The 26,680-nt window shown below is 40.7% G+C and overlaps 1 protein-coding gene across 1 annotated transcript in view; it reads right to left on the bottom strand.

Annotated features, from left to right (window-relative positions):
- The window catches only part of cntfr (ciliary neurotrophic factor receptor), a 224,814-nt gene extending 198,653 nt beyond the window's left edge, over positions 1-26,161 (bottom strand). Inside the window, exon 1 of the mRNA XM_062434051.1 lies at positions 25,963-26,161. The gene's annotated coding sequence lies outside the window, so the exon portion shown is untranslated. The remainder of the gene's footprint in view (positions 1-25,962) is intronic.
- Between the last annotated feature and the right edge of the window lie 519 nt (positions 26,162-26,680).

The raw sequence follows: 26,680 nt of genomic DNA, 5'->3' as shown, positions 1-26,680 counted from the left end.
CAAATGTTGGTTGCACATTGTCTCTCACCGTGGCTTGTATGTGATCAATGTTTCATTGGTGGGGGGCTCTGAAGTTGGGGATGGCAGAAGTATAAATTTGTGCATTGTGGGCTGAGAAAAATGAATAAATGAAAGGGTAAGAGGCAGAAAAGAGACCAAAAGTGGGAACATGTCACAGAATCTAAGAAGTGAGAGAAAAGCTAGCAATAAAATGAATTCTGTGTGGTATGACAGTACTGAGGCATTATGGACATAGGATACACCTGCAAAAGGTAAACTACTAAAATGAACTCATTTAATTCTAAGCATTTAGTCCTGCAGCAGCTTTAAGATCAGCTGCTAGAAAGACTATGATGTGTATCATTTAATAGTTTGGATTTTTATATATTTATTTTGCATATTAGTTTTGTCCTGGGGTAATGAAGTCATAGTGATGGGAGTCTAAATAGCACCATGTTTTTTTTTCTTTATTGTAAATAGATGTGAAGATATCTTAATGAATAGAAACATGGGAAACAACTAACCACACAAATAGACCCGTATGAAATCTCAATTAGCATTAGCATATACATTAGGAATTCCTGCACCCACTGTATCGACTCCACAAAATCGTTCCACAAACACACTCACAAACAAATACTGTACACCCAGAGGGGATCAGTGCTGTTTGGATTCATATTATAAAACAAATCAACATCATGATCCACCATCATTACTTTGGCAGCGAGTCAGGGACAGAGATTGGATTTTCATACCCTGGTTGCTTTGACGTGAAGGCTGTGAGAGCCAGTCTAACGATTCAACGGTCATCTACAGCCATAAATGTTAATTAACAGCCTTAGCTGCTGGACATTCATTTCCTGCTATCGCCGAAAGGGAGGGCTCATAAAAATAGGGTGCATGTGGGTATGTCACGTGTGTGTGTGTGTGTGTGTGTGTGTGTGTGTGTGTGTGTGTGTGTGTGTGTGTGTGTGTGTGTGTGTGTGTGTGTGTGTGTCTGAGAATATAGCGGTGCATATGTCCTCGTTTGTATGTGACAGTGCGCGTGTGTCCGTTGGCGTGTGTGCAGTGTCATGTGTGACAATGTGTGAACGTTTGCGTGTTCCAAGGACATGTGGTGATGAAACTGTCCCAAAGGCTCCTATGTCCTTTTCTAATACAGCAATGAGCCATCAGCACAAACCATAACTAGCTATCCACACCATGACAACATGATAAAGCTGTACAGGGACAAAGTCAGGTAAAAGTCACACAATGACCACCTATCAGAGGTGTACGTACACACACACACACACACACACACACACACACACACACACACACACACACACACACACACACACACACACACACACACACACATACTAAAGAGAGTTACACTGTGACATCTCAAAAAGCAGTAAAGGACTACTTTAAGTCAAACTGATACTCTGGTATCAGATTACAGCTTTGTGTGGACAGTGTAAAGCATAGGTCATGCTATGACTTCGTAATACAGCTGCACACGACCAACATGAGATAGTGACACTATGATGCCCTAATACTGCTATACATGAGCACAGCAAGCCAAAACTGTGTCTGATGTCACAGCACACTGTAAGATTAATGTATCATAATGACATCATTAAATTGTTCTATACAGCCAATGTTTGGTAGAAGTCAATAATGATGTCATAGGTAAATGGACTGCATTTATATAGCGCTTCTCTAGTCAACCGAACACTCAAAGTGCTTTACAGCACCTGCCAAATTCACCAGTTCACACACACACACATACACACACTCATATGCTGATGGCAGATCCTTCATGTAAGGTGCCAACCTGCTCATCAGGAGCGATATAGCACTTTAAAATGTTTTTTAATGCTCACTCACCCATTCACAAGCACGCACGCACACACACACACACACACTGAATAGCTCCTGGGAGCACTTTAGGGTTTAGTATCCTGCCCAAGAACACTTCAACATGCGTAAGGGAGCCAAGGATCAAACCACCGACCTCCTGATTACACAACCCGCTCTACTTTAACTCTATCAACCACCTAAGTAAAGTGGAGGTGCCACAATGACATCATGAAAAAGCCTGAAGGAATTTGAGTCAATCTACAATATCATGATACAGCTTTGTTGGGGGGAAAACTCACGTAATGGTATAACAATGAAGCAGCTAAATGTAAAAATGAAACTACAGCATTATGACATGACACCAGTCACATGAGTGCTGAAATAAATAGTTGAGTAACCAAATGCCAGAAAATGAATCTGAATGAACTATTTTTGACAATTGATTTGTAACTCAAATCATTTCTAAAGCAAAAACCCTGAGAGTTAACTGGTTCCATTTCATATATGAGGATTCACTGCTAAATATCCTTTTCAAATTAATACCTTTATGTCTTTTTTATCTTTTTGGAGAGCTGTTCAAACAACCTTTTTTGAACATTTTGAAGCTGTCATTGTGAACTCATTTCAATGGGCAGTTTTCCTTATTCTCCTGACATTTTTAAATCCCATTCATTTAAATGAGAATGTGCCGATATATGTCGACAAACATCTAATGGTATTCCTGAGCCAGACTATGTATGGCACAGACATAATTTCTTGTTTCTATCTCTTTCTATTTTAGCTAATGCAAGCATCTTTATAATGTGTGATGCTTTTTCTCTCATTACGTGTATAGCTCTTATGGTTTCCATCTCCATCTCCATCAATTTCATTTAATAATGCTCTTTCTCATACCAGGTCTGTAATGAATATGGTTTAGTGATATTTCTGCCCATCAGGCTCAAAGCCAGAGTTTTTACTGCTTTAGAACTTGGCCAAAGGTGAGAGTATAATGGAGGAATTATCATTTTATAAGAAGCGAGAACAGGCCACAACTGGAGCTCGACAGCTTTTTTTTTTTCTTTAATTATTGTTCTGTCACTGTCATCAGCTGGTACTGTCATTTTTATTTAGCTGTTTTCACACTAGCGTTGTTATTGTTAAATCACCATGTTGTGTGGTGAACCTGGATAATTAATGACAATAAAAACCAAACAATGAACCCTACCACTGTCAGCCCTGGCTGTGGAAAACAGAGCCAATGGAGACAAGCCATAACTCTCTCTCCTTCCATCTCAGTGTCGACGCCTCGCATCCTCCCCTCTCCCTTCTCCATGTCCCATCTATCAATCCATTTATCCATTCTGCCGCATCCAACCGCTCTTCTCTCTCTCTCTCTCTTTCTCCTCTTATCTATCTAAATGTGTTGTAGGACACCACCATTTCAGGCCGGTGTAGTATTCTGACCATGAAGATGTTTTACCCCCACCTCCACTTCTTCAACCCCCTCCTCTCCCTTTCCCAAACAGATAGGAGAAAAGCCTCCATGTCGGGGTCACAGTTCAGTGGTTTCTAATTATGTGTTCACTGTAGGAGCCTGGTCAGAATATTTCATATAGACCCATGAGGGAGATAAGAGAGGCAGGGGAGAATGAAGGAGAGAGGGAAAGACATAGAGGCAAGAAAGAGAGAGAGAGAGAGAGAGAGAGAGAGAGAGAGAGAGAGAGAGAGATAGAGAGAGAGAGAGAGAGAGAGAGAGAGAGAGAGAGAGAGAGAGAGAGAGAGAGAGAGAGAGAGAGCGGAGGAAGAGAAGCAACACACGTCTTAAATAAATGCAGTTCATTTGTTTGTATTGTGCTGGAATGGAATAGCAGCTAGACGGCGTAACAGAGAGAAAAAAAGGAGCTTGTAAGTTAGATCTTACATAAAATTACGGTATGGAATTATATGCAGTGTCATTTTAAAAAAAATATATATATTCATGTTTAAAAATGGTGTAAAATGAGAAAATATATTCTTTGTGTTTAGGTAACCAATACACTTGTTTTACGCTTAGAGGATGTATGACTAACCTGTAAGCCATTAAAAACTGAAAATTGAAAACAAATGTTCAGGCCAAAGTTTGCCAAAGTTGAAATTGACTCAATAAATGTGTGCTGACTGATCGCAGCGATTCCACTGAAAGCATTTGAATTGCTGGTGTGATCAGGACATAAAAATGAATAATTATTTAAAATTTTATCAAACTGTAACTGACTCATTTCTCTTTGACGGTACATCAAAACAGCATGGAGGAATCTGAATTCACATTACCCAAATGTATCCATACATTTTTTATAAATACTGTATGGCCTTGATCAAACTCTAACTCACAGCCTTTTTCATCCCACAAGGAAACATTAAAATGTCTCCAAACTTTGGTTAATTATACAATAATTAGGAGAACCTCTTGACCTTGCGAGTACAGTTAAATGTGTGCCACACGCATACACCCTTACAAAGACTGGCACACATACACACAGTGGCTCTTAAATGACTGGTGTCATTAATGTTGGTGTGCGGTTGCCAGCTGTAATATTTCCTGTGGTCATTAGACCATCTGGTGGCCTGACTCTTCTCATACCTCTCATGTCTCTCTCTTCTGTCTCAGCCTGTCCTCCTGTGTTGCTCAGTCAGTCCCTCTCTCTCTCTTTACTCCTCTGCATATTTGCCTCAGTGTGTTTCTCCATCTTTACCTTTCTTCCCATCTTTCTTCACATTTTGGATTCAGTTTCTCTTTTTCTTCATGTCCCTCTCACACTGTGCCATACTGAATTGCTTTTAGTTTTTTTCACGACGGCCTCATTCTCTTCCTCTTGCAGCCCACATTGCTTGTTGCCCCTGAGCACTTCATCCATCTCTCTGTAATGGCAACCCATTAATGTATGCTGTCATTTTGGTGCTTCAATATGTTAATTTGAAAGATCATGAGCCTCATTTATGGAAGGGTCAGCATCCCTTTAAATTAAAGCTCCATCATTGCTGCAATTACAGCGTTATTGGTGAATACAAGTGTTTCATGCAAAAAATAGTCAGTATTTCAAAAAGGCTGCCAGGTTGCATCTTTTTTTCTGATCAATCTTTTTTTGTTATTTAGACTGGATGAAATGATTTCTAAAAAGTAATTGCTTCCTTTTTTAAGCCTACAGCAGCATTTCAGATGTTATAATAAACATGACTGCTCCCTTGTGCACATTTGACAGTTTGTTGAGTTTGCTCTGATTTCTTAGTTTAAAGTTTATTCTCCAATGCAATGACAGAAGAAATGACATTCATGTACACCGACATTAGCATATAAGGGAATTATTAATATGGTAAGAATAGAGGAATAATAGTAAAGAATTAGCATCCTGTTCATGTTCGTGACAGCGAGGCGTTTCATATAGTGCCTTGTGAAGCGACTTTTGTTGCCTTTGCTGAAAACCTTACAGCCTTTGTGCAGTTTTCATATTAAGGTTCAGCAATATAATGTAGCCTATGGTGTAGTCAGTTTGATAGCAAGATTGCTGTCATTGCCTCCAAGTTGGAATTTGAGCATTTTCCTTTGATTTCCTATATGGCCTTTCACTACACCTCTCCATCTCAAACCAACTCGTACTCAATCCAGAGAGCCCTTCTACTAATTACCAGTTGGGAAAAATCCAATAAACTAAGTATAAGCGGCAAAAATGACTATAATAGAAGAGTATTTCAAGAGAGACTGCTTTTACCATTGAGACACTTGACTATCACATCATTTCCCCAAGGAGGCTGCAAATTGTTTAGTTCCTCAAATAAAAATAAATAAATAAAAGATTGAATCATTACCATAGAGATATCCTACACATTTCAGTCTTTGCAACAGCAGCATCGACAGAGAGGGCAATTTGTTCAGACTGTGGGAAGGAAAATTGTTCTTTCCTTTTGCTTTTATCACAAAAATCCATAGCAGACAAAACGAGGTGTAATCTCCATCCACAGTCCATTTGCTACTGAAACAGCAGTGAGAATCATGTCTGTTTCTGTCAGTCCCCATGATTTTAGATTTTTTCTTCACAAGTACCAAGGATTGGGCAGTCTTCCAGTCGATCGGGCAGTATTGAACATTGACTACTTAAAAGGCAACAATAATTACATGCATGTTCTTTGACTTGATCAAAATGCTTGCCAATTAGGCTTTACAGTGAGCAAGATAAATCATAATCAAATCTCTGATGTTACATAACCATTTATCAAAATCTACCATACGCACATTATTTTTCCATCACAGTGGGCTTCTTTGTGCGCATTCAATACAACAACTCCAAAAGACTTTACTCTTTACCCCAGTCCAATAGGTTTTATCACAAGAGAATGCTATTTCTGTGAACTAAAGGCTATTTCTACTCAATAATTAAATATTTCCTGTGTGATGCCTTGTGGAAATTAAATGGGATGAAAGGTTTTGCTCCAAATTAGTAGCATCACCAAAATGTCAGCCTTTCATTAACCGAAAACAGCCATGTTTCTAGTATAATTACTTAATTTATGTGCTACACTGTGTTATTTGAATGGATTTCATAAGCACAAGAGCAGCTGTTTCTGCTACAGAGGATGGTATAATCCTTTACTTGAAGTAGACACATTCATAATGCAAATCAATACTAAATAATGGTTCAAATGACTAAAGCTACATGTTACTGCCAATGGCGACCAGATTTTCAATATCAATACAAGACACCTCATCTGCTCTTGGCGGAATATTTTACGGTGCCATATATTTATATTTAATGTATACATTTGTTGCCTTTAAACTCTGCACCACCCAGACAAGAATACCCAGTCCAGACCACCTTCTATCCCTCTTAGAAGGATGCAGCCTGGACTCTATAATAAAACTGTCATTGCCTCATGGCAGGGAGTGCACAGCTTTTAAAGGGAATTAGAGGAGCTGATTTGATTGGCCATGATTGATGCCAGCCTCTCACACGCCCACTGATAATGTATTCCTCCTAAACACACTCTGTCTCCAAATGTGCCACAGGTGTGTTCTGTTCCTTAAATAATGATAACAGTCCCCTATGTCCCCCATGTAGGTGCTGTTTTTGTCTAATGAGATTAGGAGAATAGCAAAGAGTCAAGGAACATGAAAATATATCAGGCCATTATGCACCTTGGAAATCCATTTATATCCAGCTTTACATACTGCAGGATGCTACTGGAAGCTGCAAAACAGCACATAGCCACAGCCTGCCCAATGCATGTTATTTCAAGCAAGCAGAATGTAAGCTTTAAGTGCCTGCATTTACATTTAAAATGAGAAAGACTTGAGTTATTTCCTCCACCACTAAATTACCACAAGTGCGGTTTTCTACCACGGGAAGCCTTAACGAAAAAGAATCCTGTTAAGAAGTTCACAGTACAAGAGCAATTTTGAGTCAGACCTCTGCAACATCTTGGGGTACAATGCTGCTGCAGGCGGGGACTACAGAGCTGGTGTCTGTTTCTAAATTAAAGTGTGTGCTGTATTGTGGGAATTATATTCCTAATGGGAGTGTCATAGCCCCCCTGAGAATCCCTTATGCCTGTCTTTTTAACATAAAGCCTTCTAAAAGCCTCTTGCACATGAAAAACGATTGGAAGAGCTAAGTCAAGCACAGCCCCGAGCACGAAGTGGGTATCATTGTCAGAAAAAATGTGTTTTTATTCCAATAATATTCATAATCCTCCTCGACTGAGGTTATCTGTTGTGAATATGTGTGAGCGTATGTGTGCATAGATTATATTTAAACAACACTATCATGTACTGTGCATAAAATGGAAACTGCTGGAGCCTTTGGTGTGTTAGCAGTCTAATAGGAACAATGTCAAACGAAACAAGTAAAAGTAGACTGTGCTTAACATTTCACATTTTCTTTAACTCACTGTTGATTTCATTTCATTCATGGTAGCTTCTTCCCCCCCCCCAATTTTATCTTAAAATAGCAGTGCTGATTTAAGTCTGGCTTGTCTCACAGTCAAGTTAATTTGTGCATGTTTTGTGACCAGGGATGTTAAATCGGATGATGTAGTTCAGCTCATGACACAATCGAGGCAATGGAGATGGACATTATTGTGAGTCCAAGCATGATGTGGCGTTCACAAGTCACTTGACGAATGAGAATTTATGCTTTGTCAATTAAATTGTCCCCCGTAAGCTTCCCTCAAGGCCATTTATCAGTGAAATTAAGCCAGAGCAAAAGCCACTCATGAACTCTGACTCGGCAGAATTCTTACATCTCAGTAATGTGCTCATATACTTTGGTATTAAGACTGCTGCACAGAAGATTTAGGATTATTTTAATTAAGAACCCTCCAGCCAGTCAGGATGAGGTGCACACCAAGGCCACAATGCTATTTAGGAATTGTCCCTGAGAGGATATTTTTCACTGCCACCATGGCAGTGATGCAAAGAGATGCAGTCATTTTAATCTGCATCACAAAAGCATCCACAAACAGTCGCCCATCCTTTTGTAGCGAAACTTTTGTTTTTGTTTTCTGGTCAAATATTATCCTGCTAGCCAGCTCCCTGTTTATCTATACTTAAAGGGGACATATTATGCACATTTCCAGGTCTATATTAATAATCTGGGGCTTTACTGGAATATTTTTGCATGATTTACAGTTTTAAAAAAACTCCTTCATTAACTCATGCTGACCCTATGCAGCCACTCAGTTCAGGCTCTGTCTAAAACAGGCCGTTTTTAGCTCCTTTCTCTAAGACCACCCTCCCGCTGAGAACACACTGTTTTGATTGGCCAACTCTCAGAGGTTGCATCTTTTCAAATACATCCGTGCATATTCGAGACAGAGTCCAAACCGAGATATGAGAGTGGACAACACGAACAACCTAAGCAACAGCCTTGGCAATGGAAGGCTGTTCATGGGCAATGCGCGACGGGCCGTTGTCAGCTTGTTGTTGAGGTAAAAACAAGTAAACAAATCAAAATAAAATTTCAATTTGCAGTGAGCATTTCTACACACGTTAACCTCAATTTTTGGAATTTTCACCATGTCTTACATAGATATCTGACAACATAACAGTATATAAATAACAGGAAAACACACAAAAAACACAATATGTCCCCTGTTAAAACATAAACTAAATCGTTCCTTTACTAGTAGTTTGTGTCGAATTTTAAAAAACCAAAAACGTTTCTGTGTGTAGCTGGATATTTTCTTTTTTTGCATCCACTAGACAAAGAGTTAACAGGTGTAATAGTGGACAATTAAGTCCTCATTCACTATCTAGAAATCTTGAGTGGGAGAATTTGATACAAAAACCCACCACATAACTGTAGCCTCACTTTCCAACTCACACACAGCAAATGTTGTGTAACCACCACCTTAAAGAGGCTTTGGCAACTCAATTTTCTGATTATTATAACATAATTGTGGCAGTTAATAGGCATTCTCATATTTCATTTCAAATTTTATGAAAAAAAATGGTAGTTTGAGGCCGTATTACTTCTAAGTAGGCAATTAAAACAAATTGCTTCTAGTAATGGAGAAATATGGCTGCCTATGATAAGTTCCATATGGACTTTTTTTCCCACATGTCTGTCTGTTTCAGCTACCAGTCAGTGGATTTATGCTATGGTGGAGAGTCTTGAATTAAACCACAGACACACAACACATATAAATGGAAATACCACAGTGATGCCTTCATACCAATGCACAGATCATATATTCTATAGCATAACATGCACACAAAGGAAGTATGAATGCAAACTTGTGCATGTGCATACACAACCATAGACACGGACAGATGTGAAAGCACACAAGCACACACGTCAAGTTGAGCATAACCGAAGGGCTTCAATGTGGATTTCACACTTGAGCTAAACCTCCTTAACTTTCCTCAACAATATGGACGCCTCAAGCCATGTCACTCCCCCCACTGCCACTACAAACATTTACTCATTCTTCAGAGACAATATTCCCCCTCTGGTTTAAAACCTCATTTAAGCACATTGTTTATGGAGGATGGTCTAAAGAATATTTTAATGTGGGATCATGCATCTGCTTTAATGGACTGAGACAGGATATGACATGACATATTTTTATAAGCTGCATTCAAATTCAGTGTTACGACCTGACAGCGTCAACTCATCTTTTATTTGTGGGAACATTCTCCTTATCTTATTTTAACAGTGGTAGTGTAATAAACCTGCCTCTCTGCCTTAGAGAAAAACCAGAGTATGCAATGTACATCACAATAAAAAGAGACAAATATCCCATCACAAACTGGTTCCAGCTCTAAGTACGGAAAAAAGAATAGCCATGAAATTCAAAAAAGGAAGCCAAAATTCTAAAGTCTTTGAAAACTCCTCCAACAAGACAGTATATCTTCCCCAACTAGGGGATAAAACATTGTTGGCTTACATTGTTGCCCTTTCCCTCGTTCACTTTCTTTTTGCCCTCCTCACACAAACACACACAAGCAATTCAATACTTCCCAGACTCGAGAGACAGAATATGTGGGACCATATAATGTCCATGACCAATAATGCATCAGGAATGTGTTGTGAGGAAATCGAGGAATTTGTCATGGGGAGGGAAAACTGAACGTGTGGCAGGAAATTGACCGACTGTTCAACATGCCTTCACAGTGAAATCTAATCCACTGCTTGCACACACACGCGCACACACACACACAGACACGCAAGCGCACACGTTCTCTGTCTTTCTCAAACACAGGCTTTATGTTCATTCTTCAAAACACAAACGCGTGTACATATTCTAAAATGCAGCACGCACACAATCTTACAAACAACAAACACAATCTAATTCACTAAAACAACATTTGTTCTCCTAACAAGGGATTTACTATGAACCTTGTAGCTGTAGGGTCAGCTGATTATCTGGTGGCTAGGATTTAAGATTACAGACATTACAACAAAAAAAACATACTGTCACACACACATACATGGACAGTTACATCTCATCGAACAATACAATGTTGCTAAAATGCGATGGGATTGAGACTAGTGCTGGTTGTGCCTGCCAGCGATGGCACTACTGCAGGTGGCTGTTGAGAGCGATCATGGAGCCACAGATGGAGTATGTAAAGGTTGCATCTGTGGAGGGGTGGGGTGGGGTTAGGTGAGGTGGGGGGGATGGCAGAAGGCTAGTATGACTGCTGCCTCTGGGCTATCTGCTGATGGGTCCATTGGTTTTCATATGTGGCTTCTACAGACAAACATAATGAACACAGCAGTGGCAGAAATCACCGGAAGGTTTCTGGATTTAATTTAGCATTTTCTATTTATAAGTGCATGAAAATATGGTTAAATTAAGGCTGATGACTGATTAAAAATAATAATAATTAGGATAAAATGTTAAGTGGACAGACAAGATGCATTCAGCATTCTGTCAAGGTGCCACAAGGGGTTTAAAAAAAAAAAAATCTCAAAATAAACCACAGCAGCAACAACAAAACAAGATGGCAAGCTCTGATAAAATGGCACACGGTAACGGAAATAAAATGACAATAGGAACAACATGGCAGAAAATAGAAACATGATAGCAACAACCATGAAATGACAAGGGAAATAAAAATAAATTAAAATACCTATCCCTAATGAGTGGGATCGTGGAGAAACAGATGGTGTGTTCAGCTGGTGTTTGGACGGGGGGTTTTTATCCACCAGGCATCAATTTTTTTTTGGCCGTAGAACTGTGGTGCTCCAGGCAGCTCGTTTACATGCTCTGTCCGGTTTTGTTTTTTGCCAGGGTGGCCTCCATATTGAAATATATTGATGTCGGTTCGCTGTGGGACATTGATGTGAGATGCATGCTACTCCAAGGTGACCTTTGAGGTGATTTTATTGGACGCCACGACTGTAAAACCATTCCAGTGTGGAAACACCGTTTGGATTTAAGCTTTGAAGCTATGTAAAATGCTTACATCAGCTAAATATAAACTTTCACGCTGGAACAGACACAAGCCAGTCACTAACTCCGGCAAACAAGTTCACAGTATGACTGAAGATGAAAATTTAAGAAAATGATAGAAGCACACACACACACACACACACACACACACACACACACACACACACACACACACACACACACACACACACACACACACACACAGTGGTTAAGTAATTTGAAGTGTGTGAGGGTATTCTACATTATTTTGAAATCCTTCCTGATAAGGGACCTTAAGGTCAAAGATAGGTGACTCGTATCTCTCTCCCTTTCTTTGTCTTTCTCACACACACGCACACACACACACAGAAATGGTGAGCAGTCACATTCTAACCCTGGAGGGATATCCTGGGAAAAGACATATAGATATAGAGATCTTAACTCTGACTGAGCAGTGGGTGACTGTGTGTTTGCAGGCAACAGGATGGTGTGTGTTATAGTGTCTGTGTTTGTCATTTTATGGGACACCACTGCGAGTATGCACAGTATGTCTACATGAACCTATGTGACAAAGTATACATGTTTACGCAGATTTTTTGCAAACTGTTGATGCGTGGATGTTAAATGTCACCACTCTGCACGCATTTGTGTGTTGATTGTGTGACATAACTTGTGTGTGTGTGTGTGTGTGTGTGTGTGTGCCTGTTTGTGCGACAGCGTGACTGCTGACTGTCTGTGTTTGATATAACTCCTTAGCCACAGGTGCAGAGATGCTGACACTGCTTCCAGAGAGACAGTGCAAGAGAATGAGTTTATTTATCTGTCTGTCAAGTTCTTTCAGGGTCTCTCTCTCTCTCTCTCTCTCTCTCTCTCTCTCTCTCTCTCACACACACACACGCACACACATACATACACACACACAAACACAAATACAGGAACTCAGATAGACAAACAAAACTGGCACATAGCTGTATAGACACATACATTCAGACACACACCCGTACAGAGACGGACATGCCCCGTAAACAGACAAATAAACATGCCCGCACTAGCACACACACACACACACACACACACACACACATCTGGAAGGGGTATGGGATCTTAGGCACCTTGCCAAGGTAAATAGAGGAAATTGCCAGCCTTGACATTTTTTGGTGTTGAGTGAGGCTTCTCAAGGTGACAGCTTTCACTGGGTGTTAGCAGGAGACGAGGATTGTTGCTGCTTAACAATCAACACACTGTCATTTGCTGTCTGTGCGTGAGTGTGTGTGTGCTTATGACTGTGTGTGACTGGGAACATGAGCGTGTGACAGTTCCATATGTGTTAATGGATGTGTGAAGCGTCTCTTGATTGAGTCTGAAAAGCGTGCATGTTAAATACAGAAACATAACATCATGTATAAAAATAAAATAAATGGTAATCAGTCTGTAAATCACGATTTGAGAGCGTGCAAAGAGAAAAACAAGTTTTAAGACAGAGCAAAGACAAAAGTGTGAATTTAATTGATGGGCTGAAAATGCTTAACAAATTTGTTTTCTAAAATTAGGCAAGCATTCAGGCTTTTTTTTCACCAACTATCTTCAAAGTGCAAGCTTTCTGTTTTGGCAGTTTGTGTTCTTCAAAACTATAAGTGACAGCAGAACAAAATCCATCATATTTTCAACTTACATTCTGGAGTTTCTGTCTTTAGTAAAATTATCATGATTGCCTACTCAGTAGTTTTGTCCTTAATTCACTTGTATACAAGGGGGGTTGTCTACCAAATTGGCTTATGATGAAGTCGACAGTGAAACATCATGTTAGGATGGTAGAGGGCTCCGTGGTCGATGACTGTCAGCCATCAGTGATTAACATTCACATTGTCCATCAGCCCACCCCTATTTCACTGTAGTTGTACATTATATGGAAAGCATGTTTTCTACTCTCTCCACCATTCAGTCCTACTTTCTACAGGATACCACTATATCATTTTGTGTCTGTCGATGTCTCTCAGCCACACAAAGGAACATAAACCAGTTATGTATATAATCCCCCTCCATTCACTCTCTGTCTTTTGTGCACTGAAATGGATCTAGGGTATACATTTGTGTTAGAAATTCAAAACACTATGTAGATAATGGCTCTCCTTTAACCTTGATTTCCTTTTGTGTAAGGTTGAAAACTTTAGGATTAACAAGGTACTATGCATATTTCTGCATGTGTTTTAGAGCATAATGTATATGCAGGTATGGAATTAACACAAATAATTACAAACTGACACAAGTAACAATTGCAAACAATGCTAAAACAATATAAATCATATGAAGTACATATTTTAAAAAAAAAATATTGGTTTTCTTACACTGATGTACACAAACAGACTCCCCACTTAGGACACTGAATTGGATACCACTGCCTCCCCTCCCCCTTCATAACTTAATCAAATCAACTTTTTGTGAATGTTGAGATTCACAACTACCAGTGAGAACATTTGATCTCATGTTCTATCACAGCACCCAACCCATAATTGTTCAGTTTTCATGTTTAATTAGAAATATCTCTATCATTATTCTATCTGCCATGAGTTTATGGTCTCCTGACTTTTGTATCTTACTAAAAAACTAGTTGTAGCACTCCCCCCTCTACCCCTTTGTTGCATCAGATTGTAACTGCAGTATAACTGTGTGGGCGTTTTGTATTTGCAATTAGAATTTGGTTCAACTCAATGTCCTTAATCAATCCTATCTCCAGATCACATTCCCTTACATCCTCAACATTTGAAAATACATTATTTTATAACAGCTTTTATGGGAACTCTAGTTGCTTTCCTGCCTGAACACTGATCACCTAAAACACATTTTAACCTCAGGCACGTCAGCAAAATTCAATTCTGCTTATGGCTGTCAGAAGCAGTTTTGATAGTAGCTCGTTAGCCACAGAATCTGCTTGGCTAGCGATGGATGTCTTGTGAATACAAACAATTTCTACATAATCAAATCAATCACTGTTACTTACAACATTACTAAACATAACATCACGACAATATACTTCCTTTTTTTTCTTTTTTTTTTTTTTACAGGTAGCTCTTTTTTTCCTGCTCGGCTTTTAGATACTTAGCCATTATTTACATGCTGCTAATCTCCTAGTGGACCCCCATGATGGAGCCAGACGTGGTTGCTAGGCAATTTGTGATACATCTGCAAAGTTTCTGCTAGAGGGGCGCAGAGGGACTGACAGTTCTGTATAATATATTAAGACAGTTAGAATACCTACCATTATAGTATTGGATCAGGGGATCACTTGTGTAGAGATCCTTCTCTCATAATTTCACTATGTTTATTTTCTCTCAGTCTCCTGTTTATCGACTTCCTTTATTTTCTTCTGGCTGAATCCCCAGACAAGGTAACCCCCATGCCCTCCACACACTGTCTCTTTGATTCACCCTAAATTTTCTCTCCATTTCCCTGTTTCCTCCTGACTCACTTCTCCGCTCTCTTTCACTCTATCCTCCCTCCCTCCCTGCTCTTTACTCCTCTCCCTCCCTCTTCCTGCAGTAGCTACCAATAAAGGATGTTGTTAATATCATTAGGCAGACTTCCTCTCCGGCCCAGCGCCCGGCCCACTCCCTTTCAGCCATAATCAAGCGCGCACACTAACTATCAAAGGAGACATCGCTAATAAACTACCACACTCGAGCGGAAAAACACACATGTACACTCCTGCAGAGAAAATACTGTCAGTTAAGTGCAGTGCATATAAATGTGTGCGTGTGCGTGTTGGTGCTGCAGGGACGGGTGGGTCGGCTGGGGATGGGGTTGAGGGTGTGGGGTGGAGGGTGGAGGGGATCATTGGTATGGGTTACCCAGACAACACTAATAAAGTATACTCAGTCTAATGCAAATCTGCCACTTAAGTATACTAAATTAATTGGGGTTGAGGGACATGTACACAAGCAGACACTGCTAATAAAGTGCGGTCTGAGAAGAGGCAAATATAGTCAGTTTAGTGGGTTGAAATGGGAAAAGGGGGCTGGTTGGGGGGTTTGGTTTGGGGGGGGGGGGGGGGGTGGCAACCACATGACTGTTGCACTGCAGTTATTTGCTGTAAATCATCACTAAAAACGGGAGCACGTATTGCCAAATGCCTAGCTTGAAAGTGTTCTCTCCTGACAGCTGAATGCTACAGAGCATATATCACCACTTAAACACGGTCTATAGGGAATACATGATGCAACGCCGTGAACAAAGAGCACTACATTTAAAAAGAAGAAGAAGAAAAAAAAGAGGAGTGGGAGGCCAATGCTGCTAATAGAGCATGCACGAGGCTGCTAATAGAGCATGCCGGACAAAAAGCACCGATTCTCATGCAAGCACAGCACAGGTAATTTTCTGTCTGAATGAAAGGAAGGAGGTGTCAAGTATACACATTCATCATCCTCTTAATTGTCGAGACACGGATGCGATGGTCCCAGTTGGAGAAGTCACATTTTATACGGTGCTTTGACTACATTCTTTTCTGAAAACAATGATGTTATTTTCTTTTTTTGTGTGTGAAATAAATGCTCATCATTTGGCTCATTAGTTGACTGTGTGGATTAGAATGAGAATTGTTCTAATTATGACAGTTATTCAGGATGTTTTTTTACAACTTGGATCTTCTATTGCTTTCTATTTGGTATGAAAGCAATGTAATCACCAAACCAGTAACTGAATCCAAACTAATGGTGAGATTCATGGTCAGTTCAAATAAAGAAAATACTGTCACTTAACTTGATTATACTGAATATGAAGTTCACTTAGGAATGAAATGCTTCCATGAATGTGAGCAGAATTTTATCATTGCAATCAACTAGATCTGAGCATCAAAATAATTGATTTGAATGAGAATTTACCACAACAGCACAGCAACCTGTGTTTTGACACAAATAAGTCATTGGGATTTTTCATTGTTATGTGGCCACGACTGAGCTCCACTGTCATGCTTTATTTATCCTTTTCCCTCTGCACTGTAATGGAAATATAAAAGGGTGCATTGATTAGTGTTTAAGGATCAGGCTTTAATAGATTAAAAGCCCCCGGCTCTCAGAGAGGCACTCACTCACTCACTCACACACACACACACGCACACACACACACACAAAAGTGCGCATAAAGGCAAGCTTATATACACACCACCTAGCAAATACATGGACGGATATGGAAAGAGATAGACATAAGCAGTAACACAGACGTACAGACAGCTGATTCACACACTTGACATCGGATGGACACAAACAAAAACAAACTCACAACCAGCAGTGACAGCAGCAGAGCCCTGAGCCTTCCAACAGCTCTCTCTCTCTCTCTCTCTCTCTCTCTCTCTCTATATATATATATATATATATATATATATATATATATGTGTATATATATATATATATATATATATATGTGTGTATATATATCATAGCTCAAACAAGTGAAAAAATATCTGAAATATCTCCAAAAAAGAAAAAAAAGATGAAGTCGTCTCATTATAATAATGAGAACCCCTAATGTTGATTTTCCACTTGATGGAAAATTCATGCATTTTTAACGTAGTGCATTATTAATCACGCGGTTTCAGAGTTGTGAACATTTTGTACACACTAGGGTGAAGTCAGGTCTCAATTTGAGTAAAAAAAAAAAAAAAGCAAGCATGAAATTAATGAGCATGGCAGTGTTTCAGCATCCCATTGCTGATGTACTGTGAGAGCAGACCTGAATATGATATGGGGTTAGTGGAAAACTAGCTGTGATGGCAAAAAAAAGAAGGAAAAAATAAACCTGCCTTGCTAATGTTTTCAGGTTGTTTTATGTATGTAAAATAAATTCCAAACTGTATCTGCAACTTATGTCCTGAGATGTTAAATTGTCATTTAGAAAACATATTGCATACCTACTGCGATTCCACCGGTTTGAAAACACCAAATTCAATTTAAGTATTACTGCTGTGAAAAAAAAAGAAAAAGATAGGTAAGCTTCTAACCATGACGCGTGTGTTTACCTTCTATATTCTTATCTCTCCTCAGCAAGCATTCATTTCCCACTTTCTCTCCATTAGTCTTTCGTGCGATGACCATTGTTACATCTCAGCTCAAAAGTATCGCCTTGACTCCCAACCTGTCCAACTAGTCCCCTTTCATTTTCTTTAATCTCTACACCTCTTCCTCTTCTCTGACCTCAATCACGCAAGTGGCCGTAATAGTGTTAGCCTCCTGTGCACTCACCTTTTTTTTGTGTTCTTTTTATCATTGTTCACACGTCTTCCTCTCATCCTTTCCTTCGTTCTTCTCTTTCTCCACACTGATCACAGCCATGTCTGTTGATAGTCTTTCCTAACCTCTAATTTCCTCCCTTCACCTGCCTACCATACTCACATTACTTCCAGTCTCTCTCTCTTCTGTTTGACCACAATCATGTTTGCCGTTGGCTGCTGCCGGGTCTATCCACTCCTCTCATTGCCCCCCCTTATCTGCCACCTTTCTTGCAGTCCCAATCATGCCTGATGGTATCCTTCAGTTAAACTGCCTTCTGCTCCATAATTGAATCTCCTGCATTCTTCTGTTTTCCTTGCTCCTCTCCTCTGACCACAATCACTTCTGTTGTTAGCTCCCTCCTAACCTCACAAGTTTTCTTCCCTGTCCTCTTGTCTTTCTTAATCCCTTCTTCAAGTAGTCACATACAGTATGTTGTTAGCTGTGCCTATAGCCTCTCCTCCATCCTGTCAGGTCCTCGGTGTCTGCCTCAGTTGAGAGCACTCTTGCCTGTTGTTCCACTCAACTTTCCCTGTCACTTCTCCTGACCTCCCTGTCTCTCCTCTCCCTCAAGGAACGACCAGTCTTGTCTGCTGTTAGCCACACCTGACCTCTCCTTGTCTCACCTCTTTGGTTACCAGCTTCTCTCTCACACCCTGCAACTTTCTGAGACCGTCACGCATCTCCTCACTCTTCTCATTTTCCACCCTGCCATAGGGTGTATAAAACTGTTTCACATTCCACCTCATGTATTGCATTGCAATTTTGAAATGGGTTGCCCATCTCATCTAATTGTCTCACAGCTGGATGCATTACAATATCTGCAAAATATATGTATATGTATGCAATTTTTGTCTTTTCTATATAACACAATGTCATCTTCGGTATTCTTTAAATTCAGCACCGGCTTGTTCCTGGAATATAAAAAAAGGCTTATACAAAGGGAGTAATGCATTTATTGTTGGATTGGAATTAATAGAAGAACTTTAGCATGATGAGCTTGTCATGGATAATCATAAATAAGAGCAGCACCCGCATTTTATTAATATAAATACAAGAAAGAAATACAGCGAAATGAACAGACTGATTGAAAGAGTATCTAAATCAGAAGGATCCACTGAGGATCAAAGTTTTTTCAATCTGCTGCTTTAAATGATTAAAGCTAGACTATGTAACATCTGATGAGCAGCAGCAACAGCGGCCCCTGCTGCTACATGTGGTAATTACAAGGTGTGTGTGCATTTAATTCTGTTGATTACAGGACAACCTAAAATCAACATTTTCATTGAATGCTTCTGTGTTTGTTTGTACTTTCAGATATCATCCTTATTTTACTGTTTACTGATCACTTTCAGTCATATTGGAGCTATGTTAAGTTACTGCTGATGAAAACATTTCTACGTGTGTGTACCAGTAAGGGTGGATGGGTATACAGATTATAAGCGACAGCTGACTCAGCTGATAAGCCCTTCAGTGAACATGTAATTACTCGTTATCTTGCCAATATCATCAATATCATTATCAACAGAGCCAAGATATGTGAAGGTGATGTGGGTCATAGGGGATGGTAATATAAGTCAGTGTAACGCTAGCTGATAGCGGCTACATCTTAGCACATAGCTGCTGTTGGTTTAGATGTTGATCATGGAAATAAGATCAGCCAGAAGCACAGTGAGGGATCTCACAACATTAAGTGCTGAAGTCTGTTCTCCTTCAGATAGTGTTCCTTCACATTACAATACTGCAGTTAAGTGGTGCAAGGTAAAATAAGTTCTATAGGCTACCTCTTGGAGATGTGCTGTTTGATGCACTAAGAGCTGTTTGCAGCTCTTCATCAAACATCGTCATCACTGTGGGCGTTTCCGCTTGCACTGTTCCCCCTGCATTATTTCTAACTGATCCACTGAACAAAGACATCCAAATATCTCCAAACCTTGTTGTGTTGACTTTTTTTTTTTTTTGGAAAACAAAGGTCGGCTAACTGTGTTATAAACACATTTCACTTCCTATAAGTTCTTCCCAACAAAAGGCTTCTGTTAGTTTGTCAATTGAAATATTCAAAAAGCAGAAGCAGGAACTAGAGTTAAAGCCAGGTAACTACTATTTCTTGTGGGTGATTGTACTCGCTCAACCCAATTTACATAGTGCAAGAACATGTAGTCAGGCGACACAGTGGGAATGAAAGAGGTGTCATTCTCAGTGTCAATCAAAATTATTCTGTAGCTGATATTTTAAAGGTAAAATAGTTGCATAATCTTGCTTCAGTGTTTACATAAAACTATAAATCCCCTTTGCAGTAGTACTCCCATGCATTTCTTCAAAGGAGATAGTAACTGCAGGGACAATTGATGTCATGCAAATTGTTGGAAGGCTATTGCCATGTTTATATCCTGTCGTACACACTAACAAGCAGATGAGGGGGTTAAAAAGTCAGATATCTGTAATTGCTGACAGCTATGGTAACTCCAACTTCCCAGAAAGATCTGCAGAAATGTCTACTAACTGGTTGCAGTAGGCAGGTATATTGAAAGAAAATTCAACATATATTCAATAGATGCTACACACTCTTCACTATCACTCAACAAAGCACTGTAACTATGCGAAATGATAGAGCAAGGTGACATAGGATTTTTTACCATTTATCTTTTGTGACCACAGGGTTTAACCAAGCGTTCCTAAGACCTGTTCTTGAGTTGAAATAGTATAAGATTTTCCAACTTTTTCCCACTGACAATGCATACATTAATTTAATCCTTGTTTTCAACGTGTGAAGAGCAACCAAAGTTTTGTACATTTGCCTCAGGGAAAAAAAAACATAAAGCAATTTAGTCCATAATACTCAAACTACTTACAACATAGACAGATTGATTGACAGATGGATGGATCAAGAGAGGAATACCCATTGCACATTTGATGCTCCAAGACAACGGCTAATGGTTGTCTTCTTATCATGTATTCCTGTACTGTGTGTGCTGTTTATTCCATCTTCCCATACTGCGCTATAGCCTGGGAGGACATTTACACTGCTCTGCTGCTCCTCAAGATGCACTTTAATATATACAGTGTGCGTGTTTCTGTGGAAATTATTTTATATCTATTGAATGCATGTGTCAGGATACAAAAAAAAAAAAAAAGTCTGTGTACGTGTTTCTAGGATACATAGATTGCAATAAAGTTTGCAGCTGCTGTCAGATCACATATTGGCCTACCTGTGTGTTAAAATAATGTGAATAGATAGTCATTAACTGTGTGTGATTGGAAACACTTTAAAGGAGGTTCGCCCCCTACTGGAGGAGGCCGAGTTTGTGTGTACAGATGCATGTGTGGCAGGGGTATAGTGGCTGTGTGTGTGTGAGTGTGTGTGTGTGTGTGTGTGGGGGGGGGGGGGTTAGTGATGCATATTCATAAAAGGTTTTCTCCACATTCTCTGCTTTCATCCCTCGTTTGCTTTGATCAGAAAGTTAGAGGAGCTGAACTCTTCTACCGCCTGTGCCGCAAGTATGCTACAGGGGCTGAATGGAGTGCTGTCTAAGGATGAAAATACAGCAGAGCCGAGCAGATGTACACACAAGTTGACACACAGAGACTGACCCGCGAGCAGACAGACACGTAAGTTGACAGACACTGACTCACAAGCCGAGAAACAGGCATATACACAAATAGCACAAAGCCAGCAGAGGGACCATGAATATACAAGTTTAGAAAAATATCTACTCACAAGACTTTTTTTTTATAAATATTTCACAACTTTCCAAAATTGAAGGTCCTGATCCATAATTAGAGGGCATGTGAGTGGAACAACACTCTAATGACATGCAGATATTAAAGAGTTTAATATCTGCATGTCCTCTCTGTATTAAAAATGTACAAAGAAAGCACAAGAGTTCTTTTTGGCTTACCGAAATAATTACACACCAAGTCCCCCCTCTGAGCCAGATCTTCTAGCTCAGGGTGCAGAGAGGAAACCGTTGTAAAATGTGAATCTCTGAAATGCATGTGAAGCTGCTTAATTGGGGCCAAATCTTAACAAAATCTTGTCATGTTTTCACACCCTTAGGTGCATTTAGATAAAAGCACACAGCAAGTGGCATATCTAACTACAGAGAGAGCGATAGAGAGAGAAAGAGAGGATAGACAGAGAAAGCGTGGGAGCTGTGTGTTGCCGGAGAGGAGCAGTAGCTTTCTCATGTGTTTGCTGCTGTTTGGAGGCTTGTTGCATGCAAAGATATCATGTCAGCATTTGTTTCACAGCGGCATGTAATATGTCATAGATGTGTGCATGTACATACAAGCACACACCAAAGTCTCCTATGTACTCTTCTTTTATCTCTCTGTACTCTTTACACTGTTGGGGTTTGATATCATTTTGTTGAATCCCAATCCAGCATTGAATCTGCTCGTCAAATCCGAATCCTTTCAAATCACTTATCGAATCTTCAATTCTCAGCATTTGCAAGTAACTTAAGTTAATTATCTCAAACTCAAAGATCGTAGAGCGGTGGTAGAGATTAGCGGTTCTCTCCCTGCGATCAGACACCTGCACATTTTAGCAGACAGCAGCATTGCAGGCTTTGATCAAATTACTTCAGAAATAATTGTTCATTTGGACAAGCTAATGCATTCAAGCACTAGTGATGTTTGTCATTTCATCTAGTAAGGGCAAGAGTCAGCACCAACTAAAAAAGAAGAATCCTGCTAACTTTATAAAGATATTTTCTACACTGCTATTCACTAATAATAATAATAAAAAGAACCAAAGCCTCTGACTGCCCTTCAGGAACTGTTTACTTTTCAAGGCGAGAAAACTTTTTACCACCTCCCTCCCTCCTTCCCTCCCTCCTCTACACCGGCTTCCAATTTGTAGCCTTTGTGTATGTTACAGCATTGAGATTTCATTCCTCATTCAATTTTCCACTCTCAGTTCCTTGAGCACAATCACTTTAAAATATCAGCGCTGTCATTTTCTCATTCATCACAAAACTCTTAATAAAAAATATGAGTGCCATTCTCAGATTTAAGAACTTTTCCTTTCTCCAGGTTCAAATAGTAACATTTTCCCTCCTTTATTGGGGATTACATTGGCTTTTTTCCTGTACCAAAAAAAAGCAGCTTAACAAGAAGAGGTAAAACTTCCAGTTTCGGGATCATTGTCCAAGAAGTCGAGACAGCTTTTTATAGTCTGTTAAAAATCAATATAGGCTACAGTTTACATGCTTGTCTGTCTGGTGCTTGGCATACACAGACGGACACACAGATTCCTAAAATGCACACAGACACACACATACACAAACACACACACACACACACACACACACACACACACTCCCCATTTTTGTCTCGTTATCTTCCCCTCTTTCTCTCTCTCACTCACACACACACATACACACACGTGCATGCACGCTCAGGCCTCTTCCCGTCTGGTGTTGCTTCCAGCCTAAAACCAAACCATGTGTGGGAGCTATCCTGCGCTGTCCTAAACTGTATGCCCCGTTGGTGCTCCACTTGAAACAAAACTGGAAACTGCCCGTCTCACTGCCCACTATCTGTTTTCCTGTCTTTCTATGTGCTTCTGTCCAGTTTTGTGCCTCTCTGTATGCTTTTTCACTCCTGATTGCCTTTTCTTTTTGCCTGTCTTTCTCTTTTACAGGTCCCGTTTTGCCTGTTTTGCTTGTTAATTACTACTGTCTCCCTCCCTCTGCTTGTCTGCCCTCATCTGCCTTACTGTGTCATTCATATTTGTACCCCCTTTCACTGTCTAACTGTCTTTTCCCTCCCTTGAACTTTTTCTGTCAGTCTTTCTGTGTGCACCCCTCCTCCTCTTCTCCCCTTCAACCTCCCATCTCTCCCTCCCGCTCCACCACCAACTAGGCATGAAAACGGTGCTCCATTAGGAGTGCCTGGGCTAAGCCCAGTCTGACACACACTGCTTTGATCAGCCGTGAGCTGGGCTAAACACCCCGCTAAACTCCCAGTCTGAGGAGGAGGAGGGGGGGTGTTGAGGGAGAGTTGGAGAGAGATGGGACCGCGGAGATCAAAACAGAGAAATGAGATGGAGATGGAGACACAATAAAAATGGAAACACAGAGACTGAAGAAAGGAGCTCAATTTCCAAAGCTGTCCCACAGTATATGTTCCCTCACCGCTCTTGTCTTTTATCACATTTTTTCTTCACATCTCTTTTTTATTGCCAAGTTTCCTCTCTTTCTCCTTCACGGTTTTCCTACCCACAGCCTCCAGGTAAAATGCATCACTAACAACCTGCACAGGTGCACCACTTACAGACACTCAGAGAACGATGATTGAAAGATAACGTGAAAACGCAACCTGATCAGATGTCAGAATATTAGGAAGTCTCTCTGCAATTATTTAGAGCATCTTTCTCAGAAGGCAACTTGTCTGTCTTGTTAGTTAAACTAAATAGGGGCCTAAATATTGTACCCACACCAGCGCACAGCACGCACGCACACACACATACACACACACTGCCTAGGAGAAAAAAAGTAAGAGAGAAAAAGACAAGCCTAGATAGAAAGGATAAGTAGAGACCAGACTTCCATAACTGACAACAGTGCAACAAAAATGAGCCAGAGCCTGCACATTCAGGCAGGCAGATACACCAGCAGCAGCAAAAGGACAAAAAGCTGTCGTCTTTTTCTCCTAAAGAGTAAAGAGAAAAGGGATTTCCGCTCAGTGCTAATCAATCAGGCCGTGATAATGGCTCCCATGCCTAGCTGTCGACTGGAAGGGTCAAGGCATCCCGTGACCCAGCGCCCAGGGCCCAGGGGCCAAAGCCCCTCTCAGAATAGCACCCCAGGACGAACTCCCCGGGCTAATTGTCCAAGCCAGTGTCAGCCTTTTCAATGCCCCCACTCCCCCTCCCCTCCTTCCACTTTCTCCTTCATTCCTCTCTTTCTTCTCCCTTTCCCTCCCCTCCTTCCCTCCTCACAACTCTGCGATCCTCTCTCTTTATACGCAACTGAGGAATCCACAATGTATACCAGCATGTACCAGCGAGGGGGAGAAAATGAGAAATAGAGCTGGATGGAGAGGGAGGGGGGAAAAAAGGAACATGTAGAGCTTAGAACACATGGAAAAGAGAGGGGTTGGAGACAGGGAGGAAACTCAAAGGAGAAGACAGAGATAGTAAGGAACGGTGAAGAAGTGGGAGAGCATGACAGAGAAAGAGAGATCAGTGGCAGCGGCAGCAAAAACAAACTGGGAGAGAAGTGAGGAGGGAGGATGAGAGAGAGAGCCACAGACAGCAAGTGAGGAGGACAGAGAGGGACATACGGATACAGACACACAAGAGAGAAGACAGTGAGAGACAGCCAGACTGTCCCTCACCCCAAAGGCATCACTCATATCACTGGAACAGGAGTGCTGTGACGGGTTTATCCCCCCTTATCCATCTGCATATCAATAGGTTTTTATTAATCACAGCCAGCGCAGCGTGTGTCTCTGAGAATCTGCTCAACATCAGTACGGCTGACCACCACAATGCATACAAACACAGACACACACACACACACACACACACACACACACACACACACACACACACAAAAAGGACAGAGGGCATGCACAGACGCACACACAGGACAGCGCAAGAGTCCGAAGCAAACCCCACTCCAGCTCCGCACAATGGCATTCCTCTCATTCCAAGCGCACGCTGCTAATTAACAGCATTAGATCCCACAGACAGAGGGACAGATTGATGGAGAGGTATCCCGATGTTGCACTATAGCAGCATATCTCCGCTCTCTTCTGTCACCTTGTCTTTGTTTTTTTCTTTTTGGCTATCATTCCTTCTTTTTTTTCTCCTTACAGCCCCTTCCATCCAACTCTCTTTCCCCTCTATCAGTCCCTGTCAGGTCCCGGTCAGACAGCGCAGAAGAAGAAGAAGAATATGAGCAAAGTCCAAAAAATAAAGATACAATCAAAATATGAAAATCAGTTGGCTACTCACTGGGAATCTCCTCTTTTTTCTGTATTTCTTTTTTTTCCTGATCTGTCACTCCTTATCCTCTTCTCCACTGTAGGAAGAGGAGTGTGTCTATCCCGGCGTGTGTGCTGTCTCAGTCCGATAGAGGAAAGTTGCCGTCTGCGTGCATGAGCATGTGTGTGTATGTGTGTGTGTGCGTAAAGAGAGAGAACGTGTGCGCCTGCCTCTGTGTCTCGCACTGCTCTGAGTGAGAGAGCCAAGGCTGTTTTAAACAGGCTGCTCTCCCCATGTGACCAGCCCAGCCACAGGCAGGAATACATTACTGAGACTCTCTCTCTCTCTCTCTCCCTCTCTCTCTCTCCCTCTCTCTCTCTGTCTCTCTCTCTCACTCCCCCCCTCATCCTCTCTCATTCTCTTGCCCATAAACACACCGTGTCCACAGTGCACCCCCTAGCCACCGCTCAGGGTAGTGGAGGGAACAGCCCACACACATAATATGCGCGCACACACACTAAATACACTATGCGCACACAAACAGGAGGAAATATGGTAGCAATGAGAGTTTTGGACACACAAACAGAAATATAATGAATGTAATCTGAAAAGCATTGTAGTCAACACAAATTCACACAACAAACAATACCTATTTCAATTACAATTAGAGAAGATTCATCCAATTAAATATTTTTCAGTGATTTTTGGGTTGCTTTTTTTTACTTTTCTGTCTCTGCTGTGGTGGTGC

This window comes from Scomber scombrus, chromosome 15 (genome assembly GCF_963691925.1).
Source record: "Scomber scombrus chromosome 15, fScoSco1.1, whole genome shotgun sequence".
Classification (NCBI taxonomy): domain Eukaryota; kingdom Metazoa; phylum Chordata; class Actinopteri; order Scombriformes; family Scombridae; genus Scomber; species Scomber scombrus.
Note: the sequence above shows the minus strand (reverse complement) of the source record. Positions and strands in the feature narration are given on the sequence as shown.